At 39.4% G+C, this 22,743-nt stretch overlaps 1 long non-coding RNA gene and 1 pseudogene across 1 annotated transcript; both read left to right on the top strand.

The window, feature by feature from the left end:
• Positions 1–850: 850 nt before the first annotated feature.
• LOC126601794 (uncharacterized) lies at positions 851–16,796 on the top strand. Its single transcript, XR_007615817.1, has 2 exons — positions 851–1,041; positions 16,611–16,796. It is a non-coding gene; the product is annotated as an uncharacterized LOC126601794 (long non-coding RNA).
• A 160-nt stretch (positions 16,797–16,956) lies between these two features.
• Positions 16,957–21,048, top strand: LOC126603051 (uncharacterized; annotated as a pseudogene).
• Positions 21,049–22,743: the final 1,695 nt, after the last annotated feature.

Here is a 22,743-nt window from a genome sequence, read left to right as displayed (position 1 = left end):
CTTATTTTTAGCTGACCTGTAATTTTCAGCTAAGGTCATGGAATTCAATTTTAATTTTATTTTACTCCCTGTAACTCAAAAATCATCACTCTACTCTCTGAAACTCAAAATTCGCTTTACTTTGCCTCCTATAACTCGATTTTGATCTCATTTTGCATCCTAAACTTGAAAGTCGTTTTTATAAAACTCAAAATTGGGTTCACATTGTCTTAGATATGTTAATTTTTAATGTGGGTTTGATTTAGGGATGGGCAAAATACTCCTGGGTTTGGGTAACCGTGGTTACCCGTCTATCTAAAGTTCACGGTTACGGTTTTGGGTAACCGTTTAGACGAACAAACAATTATGGGTATAACCGTTTATCTGTGAAATTTAAATGGGCGATTATGAGTATTACCAGCGGTTATAATAGGTATCCATTGATTATGGGTATTACCTGTGGTTATAATGGGTATCCATTTACCCATTTAACTTAATATATGTAAAATTTTAAAAAACAATTAAAAACCCTATTATTTCAATTAAAGACGGTTATTACCCATTTCCCTATTTTAAAATTTAGGGAAAATTAGAATCCCCTGCACTTTTCTAAAAGTCTTTAGATCAAACATTGGTTCTATTTTGAAATTTGATTAGGACGGTTAAACGATAGCTATGTCAACATTTTTATATTTATTTAGATTACATGTCATTATTGTGGTTTTTTTTAATTTAAAATGTTAATTATTAAATTCCATATATATCCTTTTAGGTTGATATATTTTTGTACGTGGCCAATTTTGTTGGAAGTCGTATGGTTTCTTCTCCACATTTGAGCCGTCCACATTTGAGCCGTATGGTTCTTCTCCCACGTTTGAATTCTTTGATCCTCAATTTTGAATTTTTAATGGACTTATCCATTTCAATTAGTGGTTGTTTTCACTATTTTATATTGATATCATGTGAGATAATTAGACGTATTCCTTATTTTCAGAGGCTTGAGGCTGATACGTTCAGAAGGTTTTATCGAGATTCTCTACAATGTCTACCTTGCTATCTATGGTACGTTGTGATAAATACTTATACCTCATTTATAGCGATTGTGATATATTGTTGTTTAGACATAAATGTGCTTAACGGGGTTTTAGATAATTATCATGAAGTTAATGTTTTTTGTAGTTTTGTCGATTTTAATCTAGGTTCGAAAACTGATTAGAATTTGTTATTTCGTTGTGGGTTTCAAATAACTATTTAGATGCATTCTTTTTAGGTGCCAGGTACAATTGTTATGTTGAGTTTTAATGGAGCGGTGCTTGTGTACATGATTTGGTTTAAGACTTGCCGTCCTACCACTAATTCCTTTTCCTCATTTTTATTCCTTCTCTTATTAATACTCGTTTATATTGGTAAGTTATAACACTGAAAAATGCACACTGAAGAAGTTGGGTTGAGTTTTTGAAGATTTGAAAGTTGCCCTACACAGGTTCGATGAAATGCCCCAATAAGCATTATTGGTGCTGCGTGCATTTTGCTTGGGTGTGTAAGGCTTATGAAAGTCATGTTTTACACCAATTTTTAACGAAATAAACGAGAGAAAAATTAAGCAACTAATAAACTAATATATCTTCTTTGGTGTAAATAAGTTGTAGAAAAGGTTGTTTTTTTGCTTTCTTCTCTGCTACTTTGCTAAATAGGAATTCCCTGGTCCATTTAGTTTTTAAGTATTGATTGATATAATTTTACATTTTGCATTGGTAATCTCGTGTATAGCTCAGTTTTCCAATTTATGTTTTTATGTAGGACTTGTTTGCACTTAAAATGCGCCCATTTTTACTTATTGGGGCCATTGGGGTAAAATATGGTATTTGAAGGATTAATATGCAAGAAAGCTAACTTGGAAAGATATTTGGCTGCAAGTGGATGGGTTTTTACACTATAATATTGTTTCTCCAATTTGTTTGGGTGGTGGAGATTTGCCAAGTCAACAATTGCATGCTTTCCCATTACAAATGGATTAGAAAACAGACATCCTACAGAGAACATGTGGAAAAAAGCCAACTTGCTTCTTTTAATTGTTAGTTTATTACAAGTTGGGGAGACATGTGCTAAAAACATGTGGTGGAGATGTAAGTTTCCCTTTTAAATATTATTTCTACATGCAAGTTGGCAAAAGCAATGCAAGCTGCCCAAGTTTCTTTCGGGCAAGTACAAGGTTCTCAGCATGTGGCTCTTTTCAGATCTCTATTTAAAAGGGCAGATGCACAAGGATTATGGACACTCAATCAAACAAACAAATACATAAACTCTGCTCAAGCCAGATTTGCTTACGAAGCTGTAGTCAGCACCAAGCCTTCATCCTTTTCAGGATCAACCTTCACCAAAAGCCTTCTTTTATCTAGTTTATTAGCTCTGCTGTTCACTTGCAGTATCGATCTCCTTTATAGTTTTCATGTACAACTCATTTCCAGTCATTTAAATTACAAGCAATCTGCAATATTAGTCACTTTCCTTTGTCATTTACATTTCCGAGCAACCTTGTCATTTACATATTGTTCTATCTCTCCATATAAGTAAAGTCCTTATTTTTAAGGCAAAGAAAGAACCTTGATTTGAGCAACTCCCACTAAAATGGCACAATCTCTTGATTTGAAGTCAAAAGGTACAACCTCAATCCTTCAAATCCTGTCTACTAGCGGCATCTAGTAGTGGCATGCCCGCACCCACCAATCTCATATGTGAAGTAATTCCCCAGCTTGCCCGCGAGGCCCATGGCGGATTTAGGGAGCGAACATATTTTGGCACGCCCAGTGGGACCCTTTATAGAGTTAGATTATGAACCATCCTTATGTTCATGATTTTTCTCAATATGTTTTTTCGGAGTATGAAGAGGATGATGGTGTTGAAGAGCACCCAAGCTATAGCTATCACATATAGCCAACCTATGAGTTGTCAACTTATGGGTACATGGCTGAAGAGTACTTAAGTCCCATGGAACATGATTGTCGGCCAACTAATGGCCATCAAATAAATAATAATCTTGAAGATTGGCCAACTTATGGCTATGATGAAGGTTATTATTCTTTTGAAGACAACATTCATGAATACTATGATAGGCCAACAAATGGCTTTGAGTATCAAAATGCTTCCAATGAGTACATAGAGCCAATATATGAGATGTCAACTCATGATCATCCGGATGAAAAGCTCTACAAAGAGAATGTGGGTAAATTATAGAAGGTGTCCAAACTCCATGTGGCAAGCATTGAATATGGTGAAGATGTGACTAAGTGTTTTAAAAGGGTGGAGGAAAGTTATACAACTTTTGGAGAAACTTTAAGAAAGTTGATAGATCAAATGTGTCAAATCCCCTCTACAAAACATACTCACCTTACTACAACCAAGGAAGAACAAATCATACACGTTGATGAAGGCCAAACAATGGCCCCACCCAATGAAAAATCCATGAAAATGGATATGGTTGTAGAAGACCAAGCCGTTGTAGGCCAAACACTAACGCTCGGGGGGCTCGAACTCACACCCCATGTGGAGCCCGAAGAAGAAAAAAAAAACTCATACACTCCTCCCCGCCAACACAAGCATGTTATCCATATCAAGATCTCAAGGAGGGCAAAGCTCGGGATCAAACATGAATGGCCACCTCCTATGGTTCCCAAGCTACATAGCATGGCCAATTTAAATGGTGAATTCGATCTCTCTACACTCAATTTTAAAAAGAGAAAAAGATTTGAGTGTTAAGAGAAAAATAACATCTAGGCAGCCAAAGGGCTTCACCCAACATGCCCGAATGGCTTTCCCTTCTATTATCCTCTTGTGCATTTTTATTAGTTCCTTTCTTTCTCATTTTCTCTTTTTCTCTTTCTTCCTTTTTTGTTTGAAATGGCATTTCTTTGGCTTTTTGAGTTATCAAGCAACCAAAAAAAAAAAAAGAATATATATATATAACCTTTTCTCATACTCTACCCGAAAGGGCTATAGTTTATGTTTCTATTGCCCGACAAGGGCTTTCTTTTTGTTGTTTTGATTTGTCCGAAATGGCTCTCTCTCTCTCTCTCGGTATTTTCCTTTTTGTTTCCTTTATTTCTTTCTCTTTTCCTTTCCTTTTCTTTTTCTTTCTACTCCTCTGTTTTGCTTACTTGCCCGACTTGGGCAGATGTTGTCTTGCCCGACTGGGTTATCTTACCCAATGACTAGTGGTGCCTGATGAAACCATAACCATGCCTGACGGGAATGATGTCTTCCCTGCTCACCACCAACAGACTCTGCATGTCTCCCTAACTCTCACCAGCTTCTACAACCAAGGGTCGGGCTACTTCGACAACTACCATTTGAGGCTACAGTAAAAGCTTTTGATGTGGCTACTATCAATCACTGGAGACTAGTTTTCATGGGTGAGAAAATAGAAAAATGAAGCTGCATCTAAATGTGAAATTCGAAAGCTGAAGGAAGATGACAAAAAATTATGTTGTTGTGGCCCGACGGAACTACAATTTTGCCCGAGGGACATGATATCTTCTCCACTACAATTGAATTAGATATTATCAATCAAATGTGGAGCCCCACATTCGATCTGGCAAACATGAAGTGTTCTTGTTACATACGGTGCTGGTTACTCTGTTTCCTGCACACCCTCTTTGTTATGGTCCCTTGATAACTGTTGGTCATCCCCCTCCAAATGCCATTTATCTGAGCTTCATTCGTGGATCAGGACTCAGTTTCTCTGCGGGTAGTGCGTTTGCAATAAACTCTTCTCATGCTCTTATTGTTGCCGTATCATCAGTGGAACCTTCACCAGATCTATCCCCGACCAAAACAGACCCTGAAAAGCATAAGATTGTTGATATACCAACAACTACAGTAGCAACCGCAACAAGAGCATCTGACTTTGTTGCCCATTCTCCTCACTTTGTACTGCTTGAGGTGTCTAAAACGGTGGAAGGAGACACAAGCCATCTTGATCCCTCAAAACTTCACCATGGGTTACCACAACATGTAATCATGAGATCTAATTTTCCCAGTTATCGTGAAATAATCTTGGTCAGAATATGGAGAAGGATGCAAGAGAGGATGACCAATTCCTAGAAAGAAAAATCATCTCAAAGTGAGCAAGGACCTTCCCGCAACAAGAGTGGCTTACTTTTAAAAAAAATGTTATGGCTGCTTGCGCATTTGATCTCAAGTCCCTTTATGTCTTGGCTGGTTGGGAAGGATCTGCATCAGATTTACAAGTTTTGAATTCTACTCTCACAAGACAAAACAAATTGCAAATGCTAGAAGGCAGTCATTCTGCTTCTGCTCTCCCATTAGCTCCATTAGCTGCAACTTGTAGCATCCAACCAGCAGCTCACAGCCGCCTGTCGTTACCTCCCAACATGCAGCTAACATAACAGCTGCAGCTTCAAAGCCAACCATTACACTTCAGCCGTCATCTTCAACACTAGTTGGATGAGGTGTGCAGAAATTTACTTTTGCAGCTCACCCAAATGCTAGACCTAGGCTCAGAGGCAAAGTCAGAAAACAAGATGTGTTTCGATTATAATGCAAAAAACTAAACTTGGGCACAGTTACATATGGGATCTTTCTCTGTATCGATTGATTTGGCCATTCATTGCAGTCTCGGCGTTCATATCAAGCTTTGTTAGATCTACAAATTGAGACTCGTGGACTCTTAAGCAGTTGAGAATGATGATCTTCGGGGAAACGACTGTGCATAAGAAAATTGTGAAGACTGGGGGGCTTATGCTCGCAAACTTACTGCACAGACAAATGAAGATCAGGAACCGGAAATCCAGGTGTCCTAGTACCAGCATCGTCCTCAACTAATAGTACTCCAACGGCTTGATCATCTTTTGCATCTCGATTTTTGAATTTTGGGATGGACAGTAACTTCCCTAAGAGAACTATTTTAAAATATATCAGGAGTTCAAAATCAGAAGTCTGATGAAGCAAGAAAGAAATTCACAAATGCAGAATCTATCCCTTCCGCACAAATTTCTGGGTGACTAAAGCAGATTTGCTGATGTTGATGCTCAAACCTCCTTACAGAAGTTCTCGAGTCCTGCAGCCATTTCCAGTGCTGACCTGTTTTCTTTCCTTTTCTTATATATATATATATATATATTATGAAAGAGGCAAAAAAGAAAAAGAACAATAAAAAGAAAAGTTGCCTCTTCCTCTTTATTTTTTCTTTCCCTCTTATCTCTTATGTCCCTTTCCTACTCGAAAGGACACCCTCTTTCTCTTTTTCTTTCTCTCTTTCTCCCTCTCTCTCTTTCTTCCATTTTGCCCGAAAGGGCTTTGGGTGTGTGTGTGTGTATATATATATATATTATATGAAAGAGGCAAAAAAGAAAAAGAACAATAAAAAGAAAAGTTGTCCAAGTTTCTCTCTTCTCTATCTTTTTATGTGTTTTCCAGTTTGCCCGACTTCGGGCATTTTTCCAGTTTACTATCTCTGTAACTAGTGAGGTTGCTCCCATGTTTTTTGGTATCCACAAGAAGGAATACAAGCCAGACAGAAACATTCTTTCCAATGCTAGTTGAGCTACCAATTGCCCTGCTCCTCTTGCCAAAGTTTATCAACGACAGAAGGACTAGAGAGGTAGACGTGCCTCTTCCTTCGACATCAATCATGGTAGCATTGGAGTCGTAAGTTGCACAAACTTTGCTAAAATTTGTAAAACTTGAGGGGCTTATGTTTGCACTTAAAATGTGCCCATTTTTACTTATTTGGGCCATTAGGGGTAAAATATGGTATTTGAAGGATTAATATGCAAGAAAGCTAACTTGGAAAGATATTTGGCTGCAAGTGGATGAGTTTTTACACTATAATATTGTTTCTCCAATTTGTTTAGGTGGTGGAGATTTGCCAAGTCAACAATTGCATGCTTTCCCATTACAAATGGATTGGAAAGCATACAGACATCCTGCAGAGAACATGTGAAAGAAGCCAACTTGCTTCTTTTAATTGTTAGTTTATTACAAGTTGGGGAGACATGTGCTAAAAACATGTGGAGATGTAAGTTTCCCTTTTACATATTATTTCTACATGCAAGTTGGCAAAAGCAATGCAAGCTGCCCAAGTTTCTTTCGGGCAAGTACAAGGTTCTCAGCATGTGGCTCTTTTCAGATCTCTATTTAAAGGGGCAGATGCACAAGGATTATGGACACTCAATCAAACAAACAAATACACAAACTCTGCTCAAGCCAGATTTGCATACGAAGCTGTAGTCAGCACCAAGCCTTCATCCTCGATCTCCTTTGTAGTTTTCATGTATAACTCATTTTCAGTCATTTAAATTACAAGCAATCTGCAATATTAATCACTTTCCTCTGTCATTTACATTTCCGAGCAACCTTGTCATTTTCATATTGTTCTATCTCTCCATATAAGTTGTTTGGACCATACTTGACAAATCCCGAAACTACTGAGCAACGGTCAACGTTATACCGTCAATGACCCAGAAGAGTTTCCCTCCAACCAGGAGGCCAATTACAGCGCAACATGTGTCGACATCAGAAGCCAATCGTACCGCAACACGTGTCAACATCAGAAGCCAATCACAAAACGACACGTGTCAATGCTAGAATGAAACTAGAAACTCTCTTCTATAAATATAGATCATTCTCTCACAATATTTCATAATGTCATTTGTACTAAATCATTCACTAGTACTCACTAAAGGAGAGCTTGAACCTATGTACTTGTGTAAACCCATCACAATTAATGAGAACTCCTCTACTCCGTGGACGTAGCCAATCTAACGTACATCTTGTGTTTGCTTCCCTGTCCCTATCTGTTTACTTACTTATCCACACTAGTGATCGGAGAAAACTAGCGAAGGTCACAAACTTAACACTTTCTGTTGTACCAAAGTCCTCACCGATTTTGTGCATCAACATTTGGTGTCGTCTGTGGGAACGACACTTATTCCACTCTCTTCAGCTTTGTCAAGCTGGTTTCCACCATGCGTACACTCTCTTTTGACCAGGCATCCCTCTCCAACATGGGGAGCGAAGGAAGCCACAGCACACAGAATGACACCCTTCTTGCACTTAGTGCAAAGCAACGAAAGAAGGAAGGAAAGAGGATTGCTCTTCAAGCTAAAGTTGATGAGCTAAAAGCTCAAAACAACAAGATAGCAATGAAGAATAAGGTCCTCCAGGAGCAGTATGAGAAGCTCTTTGAGACGCTCCATGAAACTATGCGTACTCAAACACGCGAGCTTGTTGCCCCTATGGATATCAACCATCATCTGGGTGTCCTTGATGAGCAGCGAGCTAATCATCAAAACATTGATCAACATGAGACTTCTCTCGACCCGAAGTAAGAGAAGTGGAGGAAGACACCTCCTTGCAGAAGGGTTAGAATGATCGAAAGCCATTTATCGTGACTGCCGAGACTTCCTAAAGCAACGTCGAGAGAATCCCATCCACATATGCTCGAAGATCAATGACCCAAAGGTTTCTGAAATACTCGATCCCCTCCCACGACCCAGGCCAGCTGCCAATCTAGAGAAGGAACGACATGTCTTAGAGGAATATGAAGGTACAGGAGACTCTGAGGTATTCCGACAGACTCACCCTAGAAGTCAGTACGGCGAGTCCAAGGAAAAATCACACGCCCTTGCTCAAACTTTCCTACTTCAAAGAAACGATGGAGACTTACGAAAGAAAATCCCAGTGGTACATAACTCCACTCAAGACCCCCTTGTCCTACAGCTCATTGAGGAAGTAAACAAGTTGAAGACCGAACGTTGGGCCGAGATACCTAACCGGAACCAACCCAGGCCTGGCCCTCTCACAAGGAGGATCCTTGACACCCCCCTTCAAGCAAAGACAAAACAAAAGCTTTGTTTACAACTCTATACTGGAAGGGAGGACCCAATTGAACACCTTACCCTCTTTGAGTCTACCATGGCATGTCGAATGCACACCGACGAAGAGCAATGTCTTCTCTTCCCCTCCACCCTCTTTGGTGGATCTCTAAACTGGTATTGTCGTCTTCCACCTGAGATAGTAGACTCATTTGACAAACTGAGGAAACTGTTTGTCTCTCAACACATCTTCCAGACCGATCGCTTGCATTCTGCAGATGACTTATACACTATTCGCCAGAAGCCGGACAAGTCATTACGGGAGTATGCTGGTCGTTTATGCTGGTCGTTTCAGCCATAAGTATTCTCGCTACGCTGAGGCAGATGACAAAACCGCCCTTAAGGCCTTCACGGAAGGCCTACGTGATTGTTTCTTCAAGTACATGATCAATGCTAACACTTGGAAGACTTACTCTGAGGTGATGGCACAGGCTTACAACCATGCCTCCGCCGAGGCAAGGACATATCAAGGGAAACCCCTCATAACCACCCCTTATCAACAAGTAGGGAGGGGAAGCCAGATCCAACCAAATAAGAAGACCTCGACCTTCCAAACGGCAGCGGTGCCTCCCCCTGCCTTACTTAATACTTTGCTAAGTCAACAGACATATCAATTTCAGGGCAAAAGGAAAGATTTCTATCCTCACCAGTCTCATTTTAGTAAAAGAAGTAAGGGACACTACCGCGATAACCAAAGGTATCGCCATGATAATCCCCGACCCCAGGCAATCAACACGGTGGGTCAAGCACGTGTTAGGACAGCCCTTACCCCGAGGTATGAGGCATACACACCTTTGAATGCCACATGCATGGCCATTTACCCCAGCATAGCACACTTGATACCGAAACCAAAGCCGAGGCACCCAGATTACAAGCCCACGAAGAACACGGGCACATTTTGCTGCTACCACGAGCATAACGGCCATGACGGCGAGAAGTGTATCACCCTTCGTGATCATATTGAAGCTTTGGCACGTGAAGGAAAAATTTATCAATTCCTCCTTCACCCTCCAAGGGGTAACCGTAACCAACGCAAGGTAAATGTGATATATTCCATAAGTGGTGGCACACCCATATCTAAATCTTCCAACAGGGCCATGAAAAATAGTGAACGAGCTTTAAGGTCTAGCCACCAAGTGTTTCACGTGGAAGATATCAGGGGAGGTAAGTATCAAAAGGCTAACTGGGATCCAATATGTTTCCACCCTGAGGAAGAAAGAGGTATCATCTACCCTCACAACGACCCACTGATCGTGGAAGCTCACATAGCCAACTTTGAAGTACGACGAATCCTGGTAGACACGGAGGCTTCAGTCAATATTATGCTTGCTGAAGCTTTCAGGGCACTTAATGTAGCTGAACACTTGCTCGACCGCTCGATTTCCCCTCTGATAAGCTTATCCGGTGATATCGTGCAACCTTTGAGGAGCATACACTTACCTTTCACCATTGGTACAGGCCCTTACACAACAACCATTACCACTAACTTCCTGGTGGTTGATTGCCCAACGGCATACAATGTCATCTTCGGACGCACATGCATTAATGATTTCAAGGCCATGGTATCCACACATATGTTGTTGATGAAATTTCCAACCCCCTATGGCCATGGTTACATCAGAGGAGATCAACTTAGTGCACGATCATGTTACAACACTTCGGCCAAGCAACAACACCTGCATGTGCCCAAGGAAACCCTTTCTATACATGACCAAGTCATAAAGACAAGCCTAGACGCAGCCAACTTGGATCTTCAAGGTGGCAACAGTCAACCCGACGATCCTCGAGATGACTCTTTCACCCAGCAAGCACAACCCACTGAAGAGTTGGAGAAGGTCTCTATCTCAAAAGATTATCCGGATCGCATGGTGAAGATTAGTACCACCTTGTCACCACCCATTCGATTGGCATTGATCTCTTTTTTGCAAGAGAACATTGAGGTCTTTGCCTGGTCATACGAGGACATGCCAGGTATCTCTCCCGATATAATCTGTCATTGCTTAAGTATTGACCCCAAGACCAAGCCAGTGAGACAGAAGCAAAGATCTTATGACGCTGAACGGTACAAGGCAATGAAGGCAGAAGTTGAAAAACTCAAAGGCATAGGCTTCGTCCCAGAAGTCAATTATCCAACGTGGGTAGCAAATGTTGTCCTTGTTAAGAAAAATCTGACCAAGGAAAGTCTCCTGCTTCAAAAGGTTTTATGGAGAATATATGTCGATTACACTGACCTAAACAAATGATGCCCGAAGGATAGCTTTCCTTTTCCTCTCATAGACAAACTTATAGACTCTACGACCGGGTGTGAACTCCTGAGCTTCATGGATGCTTACTCAAGATACAACCAAATCCTCATGAACCCTTCAGACCAAGAACACACAGCCTTCACTACTAACAGGAGACTATATTGCTATAAAGTCATGCCCTTCAGCCTAAAGAATGCAGGAGCGATTTATCAGAGACTGGTCAATTCAATGTTCACCGAACAGATTCGGAAGAGCATGGAAGTTTACGTTGATGATATGCTAGTCAAGAGTAAACATGCTGACCAACACATCACCAACCTATCTGAAACTTTCACCATTCTGAAGAGGTATCGAATGAGGTTAAACCCCAACAAATGTGCCTTCAGTGTAGGCTCTGGCAAATTCTTAGGCTTCATGATAAGCCAACGAGGAATTAAGGCTAATCCCGAGAAGATCAAAGCAATCCTCGACATGAAGGAACTGGTAACTTCAAAAGACATCCAGAGCCTTACTGGCAAGGTGGCAGCCTTAACTAGGTTCATTTCTAAGGCCACAGACAGATGTGCTCATTTCTTCAAAGCACTTAAGGGAAGTAAGAAGTACATTACATGGACTGATGAATGTGCTGAGGCATTCAAGAACCTCAAAGACTACATGAGTAAAACCCCTTTGCTCTCTAAACCTGAGGTTGGTGACACTCTCATTATCTATCTGTCGGTATCAACTTCAGCAGTAAGTTCCGTTCTCATTCGAAATGATGGTAATGTCGAAGGGTCTGTCTACTACGCTAGTAAGTCCTTACAAGATGTGGAGGCACGATACTCCAACATTGAGAAATTGGCTCTAGCATTGGTCATGTCTGCTCGAAAACTTCGCTCTTACTTCCAAGCACACTCCATCATCGTGCTTACCAATCATCCTCTTCGACAGATACTCCAAAGTCCTGACACTTCCGGGAGAATGATCAAATAGGCGATAGCATTGGGTGAGTTTAACATCTCCTACCAACCAAAGCCAGCTGAGAAGGGCCAAAGCTTTAACCTCAAGATAATGTGAAGCAAAATCAATTCATGCTGCCCAACAAAGCTTCTACCTCAAAGCTTCACCTACAAAGCTTCACCTATAAAGCTTTAAAATATATATATATATATATATATATTTTTTTTTTTTTTTTCGGAAATTCGAAAATTCAAAAATTCAAAAATTCGAAAAAAAAATTGCCTAGGCCTCCTTTTCTTTGGGCCTAACAACTTTCATAACAAATATATATGAAGGAGTTTTGGGCTACCACTTAGAAAGGAAATGCCTCCTTCGTCAACTCCCTCAACCGAAGACTTGGAGGACTCCTACCATATGCTACTGCACCTTGATACTCGAAAGTCTCACGACCACTCAGTGACTTGGATTTTTCAAGTCTCCAAATGAGAAGTTTTCCTCACTCAGGAAATTAAGGGAGCACTACCTCAACCTGCATGCTTCACTCACAAAGCTTCAACATACAAGCTTCAACAAAAAGAAAAATTCAAAGAACTTAGTGAAGAAAGCCTTAGTGTATTTAACACAATACGTTGAAATGAAGCAAAGCTTGTTTATTGATATCTCCGATAAGTTACAAATATGTACATATACATGAATCAAAATAAACAAACAAGAGGGAGCCTTCACAAAGGTTGTTCAGGAGAAGTCTCAGCAGTCTGCAGAGCCCTAGAAAGAGGAGGCACCAGAGGGTGATTATTCGGAGCCTCAGTACTAGGCAGAACCCCAGAAGGAGGAGGCACAAAAGGTTGATCATTTGGAGCTTCATTACGCGGTACAGCCCTAAAAGATGAAGGCAATAAATGTCTTTGGAACAAACCCACAAACCTCTGATGATCAAGTAAAATCTGACCATCAGATTCTTACAGCTGGTCGAGCTTCCTCTTCATGTTGTAGCATGGTCATGTGCGAGCCTGTGCAACTGTTTATTCTCATGCTTAAGCCCTTTGATCTCCTGTTTGAGACTTATCACTTCAGCCGCCAATGATTCAACTTGGCGGATTCGAGTAAATAGGCGTTGGGCCATATTAGACACAGAGCCTGCACACTGAACACTGAGAGCCAAAGAATCCTTAACAGCCAACTCATCAGACCGTTTGGAAAGTAGTCTGTTATCTTTGGGAGTGAGAAGGTTCATGGCCACCACCGCAGCGATCATATCATTCTTCATCACAGAGTCCCCAACGGTAAGAGGACCAGTAGGGGATAAGAAGGATGGGCACCATATGTGGTCTTTAGAAGGCATGGCTGCCTCTTCACCAAAGTTCAAGTTAAAATGACGGTCAGATGGGCTAGACATTCTCAGAAATGATGAAGAAGAAATGAGGTGCAATAAATCTCTGAAGTAAGGGAAAATTCCTATAAGCAATAACTCTCTGAATGAACTCCTTGCACACAATTGGTGCCCATATAAAAGATAGGGCAACAGGGCCGTTGGTTCAAAAATCGAAGAGGCACTACTCTCCGGATTCCGAAAATGCACCACTCTCCGGATTTCGAAGAGGCACCACTTTCCACACGCAACATCAGCTCCTCGGGTACCACAGATAACTTTGCCAAAAATCTCTGACAAAGTTTAGACATATGAATTTTGAAGGTCCAGCTACCCTACTATTACCCATAAGGGTAAAGGAACAGCACCATTGCTTAATAACTAGAAAGTCCCAATGTGTGTCAACCTCCGTGTTCCCTGGCAAGGCAGACTGGCAAAAATGCCCAACCTTTACTCACATTTGAGAAAACACTCCCAATAAGATTGTTTGCTAAAAAATTGAAAAGGAACCACTCTCCAAATCTCGAGAGTCAGACTCCCAACAGGATTACTTTCTCAAAAATCAAAGAGGCCCGCTCTCCGAATCTCAAGAGCCAGACTCCCAACAAGATTGCTTTCTCAAAAATCGAAGAGGCACTGTTCTCTGAATCTCGAGAGCCAGATCCCCGACAGGATTGCTTGTTCGAAAATCGAAGAGGCACCGCTCTCCGATCTTCGAGAGCCAGATTTCCTTGGATAAAGCTTGTCTGCAATCTTCACACGCAACATCAGCTTTCCAGATACCACAAACCATTTTTTCAAAGCGCTCTGACAAAGTTAAAACATGTGAAGCTTACAGCTCCCACTACATTGCTATGACCAAGAATGGTAAAGGAATAACATTATTACTTGCTCAAAAATCGAAAAGACACCGCCCTCTGAATCTCAAGAGCCAGACTCCCAACAGGATTACTTTCTCAAAAATGGAAGAGACACCGCTCTCCGAATCTCAAGAACCAAACTCCCAACATGATTGCTTTCTCAAAAATCAAAGAGGCACCGCTCTCCGAATCTCGAGAGCCAGATCCCCGACAGGATTGCTTGTTCGAAAACCAAAGAGGCATCGCTCTCTGAACTTCGAGAGCCAGATTTCCTTGGATAAAGCTTGGATGTAATCTTCACACGCAACATCAGCTTTCTAGATACCATATACCACTTTTTCAAAGTGCTCTGACAAAGTTAAAACACATGAAGCTTGCAGCTCCCATTACATTGCTACGACCAAGAAGGGTAAAGGAATAACATTACTACTTGTTGTTAGGGAGACTCCTAAATATGTCGACCTCCATCCTCCACGGACAGGCAGACCTGCAAAAATGCTCAACCCTTCCTCATATCTGAGAGGGAACTCCCAACGAAGCCTCTCGAAATACTTAGATTTCTTCCCCCTAATAATACCTATGCAAACCAGCCACACCAGTATAAGAGTATCTCATATCATCAGGGTCAAAAGCAAGAGTATCCTATATCATGCTTTTTCCCTGTCTTTTCCTTTGCCCTTGTTCTTACCTGCAAGACAATGAGAAAGAGAGCAATCAGTCAACACTTGGAATCAAGCTTCTAGTCAGGAACTGACTGCTTAGAACCTCTTGCTTGATTACTTACCTGGCATTGCTCTCGAGTACTCATCTTCAACATCTTATGCTTCCAGAAAAGACACCACATCTGCCTAAGGAACAGATAGGGCAAGTAAGAAGGATACAAGGAAGCATGTGGAGACAAGCGCAACAGAACACATGCCGATTCATCTATTACTTCATCAACAGCAAAAGTATCCCATATCATCAAGGTCGAACGCACTATTAATTTGATGGACTTGTTTTGACCCTCAAATTCTTGAGTCGGCCTTATACTCTGGAGGAAACCAGAAAATCCTCCAGCCCTGTTCAAGAATAAGCCTGTGGAAAGTTACTTCTTCAAAAGCAAAAACATCTCATATCATCTCATCTCCATTTGTTTCTCCTTATCATTGTTGCTGTTTACGACACAAGGAGAATGAGAACAATCAACCGGAAGCCAAAGTCGAACCTCCGATCCAACTTGCTTGCTTGGAGGTCTGATTGCTTACCTTGTCTGTTACCTCTTTCGGCAAATCTCCTAACTCGGCAACTTGGAGGACTCCTACTATAGGGTTTTGTATCGCACTTGACCAAGCCCGAAACTACAAGTAAGCTTCAAGTGAAATTGATAGATTACCTTGTGCATCTTCATCCGTTAAAGATACCACCCTGGATGGAGGAAAAATACTTCCAGAGAAGATGTCACAGCTACGTATGAGACAGATAAGGCAAGTGAAAATGATATCACACTTTGGTACTTAGAAGTTTCGTGATTACTCAATGGCTTGGATCTTGCAAGTCCTTAACTAAGGAGCTTCCCTCCTTCGAGAACTTAGGGGAGCACTGTTTGTACCATACTTGACCAATCCCGAAACTACTGAGCACCGGTCAACGTTATACCGTCAAAGACCCAGAAGAGTTTCCCTCCAACCAGGAGGCCAATTACAGTGCAACACGTGTCGACATCAGAAGCCAATCATAGCGCGACACTTGTCAACATCAGAAGCCAATCACAACATGACACGTGTCAATGTCATAATGAAACTAAAAACCCTCTTCTATAAATAAAGATCATTCTCTCACAATATTTCCTAATGTCATTTGTACTAAATCATTCACTAGTACTCACTAAAGGAAAGCTTGAACCTATGTACTTGTGTAAACCCTTCACAATTAATGAGAACTCCTCTACTCCGTGGACGTAGCCAATCTGGGTGAACCACGTACATCTTGTGTTTGCTTCCCTGTCCCTATCCGTTTACTTACTTATCCACACTAGTGACCGGAACAATCTAGCAAAGGTCACAAATTTAACACTTTCTGTTGTACCAAAGTCCTCACCGATTTTGTGCATCAACATAAGTAAAGTCCTTATTTTTTAAGGCAAAGAAAGAACCTTGATTTGAGCAACTCCCACTCAAATGGCACAATCTCTTGATTTGAAGTCAAAAAGCGCAACCTCAATCATTCAAATCCCGTCTACTAGCGGCATCTAGTAGTGGCACGCCCGCACCCACCAATCTCGTATGTGAAGTAAATCCTCGGCTAGCTCGCGAGGCCCATGACAAATTTAGGGAGCGAACAGGACTTCATGGAATGAGCTATTGTTGGGAGATGTACCCATAATGATATTACTGCTTCTATTCCCATTTTTTAGCACACTTCATTTTCTGAATTGTGCAACCAGGTTAGCTCAAGGTTCAATGGTTTGGTAGTTGGTTCATTTAACCTTACATATGCTATGAATGGATGCGCATGTTGTCTTTTGGAATGTGATATGGATGTGCGTGTATTGCACATGTCTGTAACGAAGGAGAAGACATATTTTGTTGATATATTGGTGAGCTTAAAAGAATCAAATGAAATTGGCAATGCTAGTCAAGATATTCGTATTACAGAACCATTTTTGGCTGAACGTATAATGCACACCGATGGGAATGAGTTTTTGGGGAAATTTAGAACACCTAATGCTAAGATGTATTTATCGCATCCTTGGAAAAACTATATTAGTAATGTTGATCAGGATTATGAGGGTGGAGCGGATGAGTTCAGGCTTAAACTATGCAAGTATGCTGTTGAGATGGGTTTTGAATTTAAGTATGTCGCAAATAAGCATAAAAGGATAACAGCTTCTTGCATTAAGAAAGATATCGAAGGTTGTTCGTGGCGTGTTCATGCATCTATATGCAATGCTAATGGCCATTTTTTTATCCAAACATTAAATAATCAGCACACATGCACCGGTTGCATTTAAGAACGTAAAAGTGGGATGATGACCTCAAAGATTGTGTGTTCCATAATGGTTGAGCAAATTCGGTCCAATCCACACATTAAACCAATTCAGATAGTTGATGATTTCAAAAAGAATTAAGGTTTGGATATTTCCTATTACAATGTATGGTACGGAAAAGAGATGGCGATGACAATGGTTCATGGTGATGACGTTTTATCTTACCAAAAGTTAGGTTGGTATGTTGAAGAGATCCACAAAAGTAATCCTGGATCCCATTGTGTGTTGGAGTGCGACCCAAACGCCTCCCACTTTCGTCGTCTATTTATTGCTTTTAGAGGTTCTATTGAGGGGTTTAATTATTGTAGACCCTAATTATTTTTGGATGGTACGTTTGTGAAAAGAAAGTACAAAGGCACTTTGCTTGGTGCGACAGGAAAAATGGTAACCAAGGTATGCATGTAAAGATGTTTATATATTTTTGTATGTTAATTAACGTCATGCTGTATTAATTCTGTTATATTTTTCATTTGTATAGGTCTTTTCCCTTTTGCATTTGCTTTGATTGATGTTGAAGATGAGGCTAACTGGACTTGGTTTTTGATGAACTTATTTGCTGTATTATCTGAAGATGAACGTACCATTACATTCTTATCAAACAGGCACAAAGGATTGCTTCAATATGTGGCAAATGTTTTCCCTACTTCTCCACATGGATTTTGTATTTACCACATAGAAAGAATATTAAGACCACATATCCTATTGGCTTTGGGAAAAAGTTTCGTAAGAAAATGGTCGAATTATTCAAGAACTGTGCTTATTCGTCCACTCCAGAAGTGTTCGACGTAAACCTGCAGATTTTGAGAAAAAAGGGTGGTGGACTAATTGACAAATTTTTGGAGGACTTGCCCAAAGAGAACTATTCATATGCATTATCGTTAAAACTCAAAGTTTTCAAGTCATTTTCATTAGTTTTCCTTTCTTTTTAGGTGCCAGGTACAATAGTTATGTTGAGTTTTAATGAAGAGGTGCTTGTGTACATGATTTGGTTTAAGACTTGCCGTCCTACCACTATTCCTTTTCCTCATTGTATTCCTTCTCTTATTATGCTTTCATTGACAGTATATTTTTTAGGAGTTTTCAGTTGGTATGAAAACTTGGTTATGGAACAACATAGTGTTTGGATTATGTAGTGTTTTGATTAACAATTTTTTTGGTAGGTACGGTGAAATGTGTCAAATGTTGCCGAGTCATTCAATTCGTAGATTAGGAAAGAACGATTATTACCAATATTCCAATTAGTTGAAAGCATAAGAGTTAAATTGATGGTGATGAATGCTGAGAGACGTATTGCTGCAGAGAAATTGAACTCTTATTTATGCCCCGAAATGGAGAACAAGTTGGATAAGTTATTGGAGGTGGGAAGACATTGGCACATTAGCCGGTCAAGCGAGTTTGTATTTGAAGTACGTAGTGATGACTCGGTGATGGTGGACTTCGAAAAATGGTATTGTTCATGTTGTTAGTGGCAGGTTAAAGGTTTCCCTTGCTCACACGCAGTTGCAGCTATCATGCACAACAGTAGCAATCCTTATGACTACATTGAAGACTATTTCATAGCTAATTACTAGAAGTCTTCATATTCTTTTCCAATTGAACGGATTCCTAACATCCATCAACCCCCACTTGATATAGTGAAGGATTTTGTCATCAAGCCTTTAGTGACAAGAAACAACCTGGCAAACCAAGGATTAAGAGGATTAAGTCTAATAGGGAAGAATCAAGACCAATGAAGTGTGGGAAGTGCAAGAAGCTTAGACACCACAATAAGAACACTTGCTCAGCACCCCTTTGATTATTAGTCATATATATCTTCTTCTTTTTTTAATTTGCTCAACACCCTTTTGATTTTGCTCAATATTATGTTTTTGGTGATAAATCATTAAGTTTTTTTTATCTACCATTATAAACACTTCTCTTTCATGCTCGATGTTGTATACGCTAAGTTATCATATACTTTTGAAAGACATAGCTCATCTTCAAAATATTCTTGACATCTAAAAAACCCACCTATCGGAGAACCATTTGATAATCAAATAGTATAAATAGCGCACAATAATTTACATGGTAATTTACAATAGTTCAAACTTATCGCATTAATGTGTCAATATAATGCTAATTAACGTATTTATTAGTTGATAGTTTAATACCAATCAACTATATATTAGTTGATAGTTGCAGTTATAACACTAATTAACGTACCTATTAGTTGATAGTTTAATACCAATTAATCATTAATCGTCAAACTAATGACAAAAGACAAACCAAATAATTGATACATTTGGATTAACACACCAACACTTTGCCAAACCCTTAGGTTTCAAAAATAAAAAAACTTTACGTACCAAACGCCTTGAATGATCTAATTTTATATTATATCATGAACCAAACGATCATTATGAGTCAGTGTAACATTAAGTAACGTACCAAACTCCTGGTACATTACAAACACACTATATAACGTTTTTTCAGACATATACGTTTCAAAAAAAAAAAAAAAAACTTTATGTATCAAATGCCTAGAATGGTCTAATTTAATATTATGTCATGAACCAAACGATCATTATGAGTCAGTGTAACATTAAGTAACGTACCAAACTCCTAGTACATTACAAACACACATTGTATAACATTTTTCCAGACAAATACGTTTCAAGAATAAAAAAACTTTACGTACCAAACGCCGTGAATGATCTAATTTAATATTATTTCATGAACCAAACAATCAATATGAGTCAATGTAACATTAAGTAACGCCTAACATTCAGTTGCAGCCAAGGCCTCACTCAACAGAATAGCTTCTACTTCAGCTTGTTCACGCCTAACATTCATTGCATCCAACTCCTTCTTTAGAATTTCTTTTTCAGCACGAAGTTAATCTATGTTCTCCTTTCCATCCATGTCAATAGACTGTACCTCTCCATATATTTTCAGTGGGATTTGAATTGACTTGGAAGTATATCCCATGTAGGTCCTTCAAATTGATTACTTATTGTCTTCAACCAACACATGTTCTTTTTAATGTTATTTTCCATTGATTTGGATGTAGGAGTACGTAATATAGGTTCTATAGGTGAAACAGGTATGTTCGAATGTGCAACAACTCCAATTCTACTTGTGTTTCAGGCAGGCAATGCATCATCTTCATGAGAGGCCTACATCACCATCAAAACCCCAACCACACAGGTTTTAATAAAATAAAAATATAAATCAAACAAACTCATAAACAAGATTGAAACTTTATAAAGATATTCTCTGTAATCATTTATACTTAATAGTAAACTCCTTGTGTATTACAGAACCATTTTTGGCTGAAGGTGTAATGCACACCGATGGGAATGAGTTTCTGGGGAAATTTAAAACACTTAATGCTAAGATGTATTTATCGCATCCTTGGAAAAGCTATATTAGTCAGGTTGGTCAGGATTATGAGGGTGGCGCAGATGAGTTCAGGCTTAAACTATGCAAGTATGCTGTTGAGATGAGTTTTGAATTTGAGTATGTCGCAAATGAGCATAAAAGGATAACAGCTTCTTGCATTAAGAAAGATATTGAAGGTTGTCTATGGCGTGTTCATGCATTTATATGCAGTGTTAATGGCCATTTTGTTATAAGGACATTAATTAATCAACACACATGCACCGGTCGCATTCAAGAACGTAAAAGTGGGATGATGACCTCAAAGATTTTGTATTACAGAACCATTGGCCATGCAGATTTCATGGAACGGTAGAATTTGTCAACTTGAAGTCATGGAATGTAACATAAATACTGTGTTAGACTATGGGTGGCATTCAAAACAATATTCCAACGATAACATATGCTAGTTCACTTAATTTCATAGTAAAATACACGAAATAAAGAAAGTTAGACAAAAAAGCATAATATCATTAGTTAACATATATAAACGTACCTCCAATGTTTTTTAAGTCCATGTTGATCAATGTTTTGTGTAGTTGGAATAAACCCCACCTTACAAAGTTAGGTAGTTTGTTCTCTCTACCAATGATGGGGGTAAGTAATCTTGTTTTTCCGCCAAACCAAAACTATACACATAAATAGTAATATAATGCATTAGAATCAACAACTACAGCACTTTTCAACAAAAGAAAAAAAAACCACATTATGAAAAACGTACCAACAAAGCCGGAACACATCCTGTTACCAAATGTGGCTTACTGGCATGTACAAGCGATTTGTAACACTCCGCAATTGCTGCTGCCCAATTATATGTTTGAATTTGATCCAAATTTTCACATATAACCACAAGTTTCCATGAAATTTGAGTAGAACTATTGCACAATAAGAGTGTTACAGAAATAAATGCACACTAAACGTGCAAAGTCTGCACGCTCTTCATTTGATCTTCCTGCAACTATATTTCTTATGGATGCCTCAATTCTAGTCTTCGTAACACAATCGACCATATCAGATAAATATCTGGACATGAATGTTGTTTTCTTTGTTTTCTCTCCTGGCGTACCGGTGTATTCCAAAATTTTCCCCTTATTAGGAATGCCGAATATATCAGCAAGGTCATTAGTTGTCACCACCCCTTTGATGTCACCAAATACAAAGCACCCTTAGTCTTTGTCATATTGTTCAATTATCATCTTGATATCATTGTCCAAAGCACTAAAGTGCTCGGTTGTCACAAGTTTATCTCTGTATGCTCAGTATAGTCTCCAAAATGGTATTGTCTACATATGAATATCGTGTCTGACTTTAACATATTCTTCAATTGTACCATACAAACCAGCAAAGTGTAGAAAATTAGATCGGTAGTTCATGCTCCCATTCATAGCAGTTGGTAGCGCCATAATGTACCTGAAACATTTTTAGTCAAATAATTTGTACCAATATCTATAAGTTCTAGGCTGCAACATGTCCACACGAATCATATATATAGCACACTACACGAATCATAAATTCTAGGCTGCAAACGTACCAAAAGCTAGGTGTCAAACTACGAACATGTTTACCAATTAAAATTTGAGATCAAAATCTTAGAATTCAAAAGACTATCAAAACCAAACAGCATATAATATTCATGTTCAAGCACACTACAAGAAGAGATGTAGGAGTATGCTAACGAATGTACCAATCATAGCCTCGCTTAGGATCCTCAACTTCTTATACTAGCTATGTACGTTGAGGTGTAACTCCTAGCAAGTTGGATGGATCTAAGATCCAACTGAAGCTCCATTTGGGATTCTTAATTTGATTAATACTAAAACCCTAATTAACAATTTGGCTAATACACAACATGCATCGACCCTAACGTGTGAATCATTTTTTTAACTCGATAACAGCTTCAGCTATACCTAGATTAATCAAGTTTTCATCTTTTTATTTTGTTTTTTTTTTTCGTTTAATCAAAACCTTCGACTTCGAAAGACAATCAAAATCAACGCACCCAACTAATAAT

The sequence above is a fragment of the Malus sylvestris genome, chromosome 15 (assembly GCF_916048215.2).
Source record: "Malus sylvestris chromosome 15, drMalSylv7.2, whole genome shotgun sequence".
NCBI lineage: Eukaryota > Viridiplantae > Streptophyta > Magnoliopsida > Rosales > Rosaceae > Malus > Malus sylvestris.
The sequence above is the reverse complement of the archived record's forward strand: the minus strand, read 5'-3'. Positions and strand labels throughout refer to the sequence as shown.